Source organism: Acinonyx jubatus, chromosome C1 (genome assembly GCF_027475565.1).
Source record: "Acinonyx jubatus isolate Ajub_Pintada_27869175 chromosome C1, VMU_Ajub_asm_v1.0, whole genome shotgun sequence".
Taxonomy (NCBI): Eukaryota; Metazoa; Chordata; class Mammalia; order Carnivora; family Felidae; genus Acinonyx; species Acinonyx jubatus.
The window spans coordinates 48,779,125-48,785,487 of record NC_069381.1 but is presented as its reverse complement, the minus strand read 5'-3'; the positions used below and the strand labels follow the sequence as shown (position 1 = coordinate 48,785,487).

Here is a 6,363-nt window from a genome sequence, read left to right as displayed (position 1 = left end):
TGGAGCTGGCGGGGTAAGCAGTATACCCTTTGTTATTCAAAGCATGATTACTGTAGGAAATTTCTAAAATCTTGGAAAGAAGTGAAATTTTTTGAGTACTTTATTATAATCTACTTGGAGCCCTAAACAATAATGCTTTTGTTATTAACTTGTAACAGTTCTATAACAAATTAAAGTAGGAAAAGTTTCTTATTTGCCAATTTAAACAAGATAGGAGGAGTAAAAATAAAAACATCTCTGGGTTATCAGAATCAGATTTTGGCAGATTTGCAGACATTTTGATGTGTAGATATATCTCAGTCTTTCCAAGCTGTGTCATACCTCCTTTTCCCAGCAAGGAGGAAGAAATATCAGGCAAAGTTCAGAACTTTGAAAACACATTGCAATTATTTTTGAGTTTGGGAACACAGTCTCCCTGACCCATATGATGACAGGAGATATTAGCATAGAGATGCAGACATTTCCATCTCTCCATTCTTGCCCTGAGAGCGCACTGCCACATTTTTTCACAGCAGATAAACACAGAAGTGCTTTAAATTATTGCCAGAACAGGTTGAAGGGGCAGGTGAAGGAATATCATAGGTGAAAGAGCATTAAACCAAGAGTCAGGAAACTTGACATGTGACTCTGGATAACTTATTTGTTACTACTAGCCCTTAGTTTCCAAATTTATACAATAAAATGGAAATCCTAGATTAGCTCGTCAGTCATTTCCCCATGCAGCCTTCTAGGAAACTCCATTCTCAAAAATCCTGGTAAAGGTCAAGTATATGATAGAATCAAATCATGTCACCAAATTTTCATTTATCATTTGTAAGTGAAGTACAGTGAAACTTAGCCAACATTCAAAAAATATTTGTTGCATATATTGGATAACTACTATGTGTCAGATGTTATGCTAGCTGACTCAAACATAAGTGTAAGAAAGAGACACAAGGGCCCCTCAGTGAAAGACCACTTATAATCCAGGGAGATAGAAATTAAATGAAAAGTAAACAAATTCTTAGTTGTAATTGTGATAAAAGCTGAGAGCAACACAGGCTGTTACTGAGAGCTTAGGACAGAATTTGGCTATCTAAGCCAGGTACACGGTTTGCTGGCTTTTATTAAAATTTCTTTTAGATATTCTGAAAGAATATGAAGTGAAAAGCATATTTATATCACATACTTGTTTTAGGAACAATCGGAGAATATAGGGCTACAGTTTGTAAAGTACCCTTTATAGCACTGTTTACACCTTGAAACAATGTATGCAAGCAGTAAATTATGTCCTAGTAAAAGCCCCCTGAAATCATGCTTTACCTCTATGTTACAAAACATGGAGCATTTCACCTGGTTCCTTGCTTTATTTTGGTGTCTTTTTTTTTTCCCAGACTATATTTTCAAAGATACTGGAATAGTGAAAAGTCTTGGATGATAGAGATAGTGTTTCCTTCTGGAAAAGGTTTACTTACTTATAACCTTGGAAGATAATGGTAATATCTCCCCCTGAAGTAAAGACAGGCATGCTTACTGTCCATTATAATAAAGATCATGCTCTCCCACTCCCTGTAGAAAGGGGAGGCACATTTATTGCTCACTTAAAAAGATCTGAGTTCTCTGGGTTCAGGGTTCCTTCCCTGTGACACAGACTCTTGGTTCACAATCCTTTGTGAATCCAAATGTGCAGTTAACATTTGGCCCTTTTCCTGTCATGCTGTTGGAATTGGGTCTTGGAGAGCAACACAAAAATTGCTGATGATCTAGCTGCTGATGTCACTCTGAGTAACAAACTGTCCTTTGTCTCATGTCTACCAGCAACATCCATGAAATTGTGACAAGCTAACATGGTGGTTTGCAAGTAAGGCATAATTTCAGACCCTTTGAAGTTTTTAATACTGGCTGATAAAGATGTAGGAACAAAAGTTTTTGTCATCTTGGCTCAGGATGGCAAATACTAAAGTATATACAGATCAAGTATTTGAGTCTTACTGAAACAACTGTGACTTGGAAGAGGTCATGATTCTTGCTTTAAAAAGTTCCTTTTGGAGGTGCCTGTGTGGCTCAGTCAGTTGAGTGTCCAAATCTTGACTTTTGCCCAGGTCATGATCCCAGAGATGTGTGATCAAACCCTGTGTCAGGGCTGAGCTCCAGGCTCCGCACAGAACCTGCTTGAGATTCTCGTGCTCTCTCTCTTTCTGCCCCTCCCCACCTTGTGCATGCGTGCTAGCTCTCCCTCTAAAGAAATGGTTTTTTTTGTTTTTTTTGCAGAAGGGATTACCTATTTCAGTAATGAATTTACTAACTCATGCTCAGTAGATACATATTCTGATTATACCATGCAAAGAATTTTACATACATAACTTCTTTCACTCTTGAGAGAAACCAGTGAAGTAAGACACATCAAATCTCAGGCTTTAGACAGCCATAGCTACTGTCTCTTCTCATCTTGCTCTGGGCTTCTTGGTCCTTCCACAACTTTTTTCCACATGGTTACTCTAGTTCTTACCTTGTCCATGTGGAACAGCTTAGGGTCTCAGAGCAATGCAAGATTCCAGATAAAACTCCATGGCGCTGTTTTCTTCTTCAATGACTGGCATTCTGTGGATGGGCCCTCCTTGTCAGCATGCACAGACATGAGAAAGTCAACTCTCTGTGAGGATACACTTCGTTTAACTTTACCTCTGACCTTAATGAACTCAGGCCAAAACAAATCCATACCATCCCAGACAAACCAGAGTCCTTTCCCCAAAACTCATTATTTGTGGTTACAGTAGAGTAAAAGTATTTTTCTGAAGCCAAGTGTATTTTGGGGTCAGTTTCCTTGATTTTGAGTATAAATGTTAGTGCTAATATGTACTTTTGTATGCCTATCAATTGCCACAAACTGTGTTATGTGCAATACATAATCTCAGTTTTCATAATAACACAAAAGAAACTTGTTCCATCAGGATTAAGCAAATTGCAGTACAGTTAAGCAGTAGAATTTAGTCATTAAAAGCTTTGGTTCTGGAATCAGGCTGGATACAGATTTAAATTCTTGTTCTACCTTCTACTAGCTTTGATGACTCAATTGCTAAGCCTGTTTCCTACATGTATAAGGAGCATAAGAATACCTATTTTATAAAAATATGGTGAGGATTTAGTAAGTATGCTTCCAGATGTGTTGAATAATGTTTTCTGAATAGTAATTGCCCAATAAATGGTTGCTGTTATTAATCCCAAGTTAAGGTAAAAAGTGAGTCCATGACTACCGAGACTACCAGATAAAATACAGGACATGCAGTTAAACTGAACTTCAGGTAAAAAAAAAATAATAATAAAATAATTTCTTTAGTATGAGTAAATTGCAAATATTGAATGGGACATCCTAATGCTAACTCTGATAAAACTTACTGGTTTTCTTTGCCTCTGGTCCTGCTTTGGAAAGGCTCTCTGGGTTTTTCCGGCCTCGTTTCCCAGCTACAATTTTTACGGCCCTTTCTGCTTCTTTAGCTTGTGTATCTCCCAGACAGCTCAAACTCACAGGGCCCTCCTTGTCACCCAGCAGGAGTGGGCTTTCTGGTATTACAGGGGGGGAAAGGTATACTCAGTCCTCAGCTGCTTGCACATCTTGTGGAAAACACTATAGTTGGTCTTATGGAAGCTTTTGAGCATCTTTTTCCTCTGGCTGATGCTTATAGGCACATAGTGCTTGTGGGATTTGTCCTTGCAGAATTTCTCATGCATTCTTCATAATTGCAAATCTTGACAGGGCAACAATTCCAGCCTCCAGGGAGCTGGTGTCCTCAGGGTCCACCACAATCTTATTCGCCAACTGCTCTTGCTTGATTTTTAGCTGCTGCTTCTAGTTGGCCATTTCCAAAGTCAAGAATCTTCTTATAGCATTATCAAACTTCTCAATTTCAGGAATGTTCTGGTAGTCTTTGAGCAGCATGGAAGGGGGAAGGTTATCTTCTTGGCCTGGTTGGGCTGGTTTCTGGGTGGCGTATCTGTGAAGAGCCAGGAGGATGATGCCCCAAGGAGGAGAAGGAAGGCTCCACTGGTGGGAGGGAGGCCTGGCACACGCTCTGCCTGGCAGCCCAAGGACTGGGACCTGAGCAGCCCCAGGACTGGGTCTGAAGCAACCCCAGTACCTTACATGCCATCTTCTGTATGCTGACTTGTGACCCCACAGGGTCAGCACCAAGGCTGCCGTCCCTTTTGCAGCATGGACTGGGTTCAAATTCCTTCTTCTTCTCCTTCTCCTCCTTCTCCTCTTTCTCCTCCTTCTCCTCTTTCTCCTCTTTCTCCTCCTTCTCCTCTTTCTCCTCCTTCTCCTCCTTCTCCTCCTTCTCCTCCTTCTCCTCCTTCTCCTCCTTCTCCTCCTTCTCCTCCTTCTCCTCCTTCTCCTCCTTCTCCTCCTTCTCCTCCTTCTCCTCCTTCTCCTCCTTCTCCTCCTTCTCCTCCTTCTCCTCCTTCTCCTCCTTCTCCTCCTTCTCCTCCTTCTCCTCCTTCTCCTCCTCCTCCTCCTCCTCCTCCTCCTCCTCCTCCTCCTCCTCCTCCTTCTCCTCCTTCTCCTCCTCCTCCTCCTCCTCCTCCTCCTCGATATTCCAATGTAGCTAGATATGTTATAGTTTTATTTCCTAAATCTGATCACCCTAGCTCAAGGTTAATTTGTCCCAAAGACCATACTCTGCCCATTGGCCCATTAAAGGAAAATTGGTTATTGCTATACTGTCAACACATTTTTTATCATACGTTTCTATTTCCTTTGTTTCTCATTACTTTTTAACCGCTATTGGAAAGTAACTGAGAGAAGGAAGATGTGAAGAAATTAAAATTGCACAATATTGTTAGTATCCCTGGCAGAATTTAAGGAAATGGAAGAAGCTGAATTAAATGAGACAAAAAAAATGTGAGGGGCTAACTTTATTTGGGAAGCTTGTCTTGAGTTCTCCACATGGGGTTAGTTACCCCATCTGTGTGCCATACAGTACTCAGAAATGTTGCTATGTCACTTTATCACCAAGGTTCTCAAAGATGGGCTATCACCCTTGGAGGGCTTGGTAAACCAGAGATTGCTGGACCCCATTCTCAGGGATTCTGATTCAGTAGATCTGGGTCGGGCCTTGAAGAATCTGCATCTAACATGGTTCTGTGTGCTGTTGATCCCATTAGTCCAGGGGCCACACTCTGTGGACTTGGCTTCTACTCTGTCAGTTTACTCCTTTGACTACAATGGTGAGATCTTTAATGAAGCTAGCATTGACTTCCCAAAATTCAATTTTCTCAAAGTCAATTCACCAAAGATCAGCTCACTAACTCATTGCGGATTTGTTCTCAGTATGTTTAGTTTGTCTTTGCCCTGTCTCTGTTCTGCCCATGTTTCTGCCCTAGTGTAGGCCCTGAACAAAATATGGCTGTGGTGAACTCCTCTAGATTCTATGTTTGTCAGACAATCTCTGTGGCTGGCCCAGAGGTGGGCACACAGGGTGGATAGGGCATATACCCACCACTAGATGTTAAATAATATGCGCGCACGCATGCACACACACACACGCACACACTTATTAAAAGGAAAACACATCCCATTATCTAAAGGACAGGTGCAAAAAGTAAGCACAAAAGTAAAATAAATTTTTTTTTCATTTGGTGAAATAAGCTTTCGTTGATTTAGTCCCTTAGTGAATTGATAGGAGACTGTTGTTGTTGTTCCCATGTTGCCGTTAAACTGACTTTGATCTTTTCTTGGGGAAGAAATCGTCTTGTTTATAGAACCACAATACATTAAACAATATGTAACATTTATAAGTACTTAATTTTTTCTAATTATTGAATAAATGTGTTTATACAACTCAATTAGCCATGATATTCTTGAATCTTATGACTAATGAAGGAATATCGTTCAAATATCAGATTGGAAGAAAATTAGCAGTTTTTTTTTTTCTGTAAGGTGAGCCAAAAAGTTACCATTATTTCATTCAGTGTAATATTTCCAAATGGAAAGTGTGTTTCTCGGGAGTAGCTTTTGTTCTTTGAGACTATGATTCAGTAAATTCTAATTTTCTTCTGGCTACAATTCTTGTACTGATTTAAAGTGCAAGGATGTTAGAGAAGTTAGAAATGGCATTGGGGGGAAAAAGTCAAAATCAGGTTGTCTACATTATTACTCTGCCTCTTGAAGCTACAGTAATGTGGGTTTTTTCTGCTGAGCTGGAAGACTTCTGGTTATAGTGTAAGATATGTCAAAGAGATGATGATCACAATTCATTTGAGGAGCTTAAATAACACACAGTTGAACATGTGGAAGACAGAACTGCTGTGTCTCAATGTGCCACAAACTAGGAATTTCCTTTATCTCTTTCCTACATAGTTTGGGAAGAAAGTATTATATGTTCTGGA

At 40.1% G+C, this 6,363-nt stretch overlaps 1 pseudogene; it reads right to left on the bottom strand.

Moving 5' to 3' along the window:
- Positions 1–3,355: 3,355 nt before the first annotated feature.
- LOC113599144 (28S ribosomal protein S15, mitochondrial-like) lies at positions 3,356–4,204 on the bottom strand (annotated as a pseudogene).
- Positions 4,205–6,363: the final 2,159 nt, after the last annotated feature.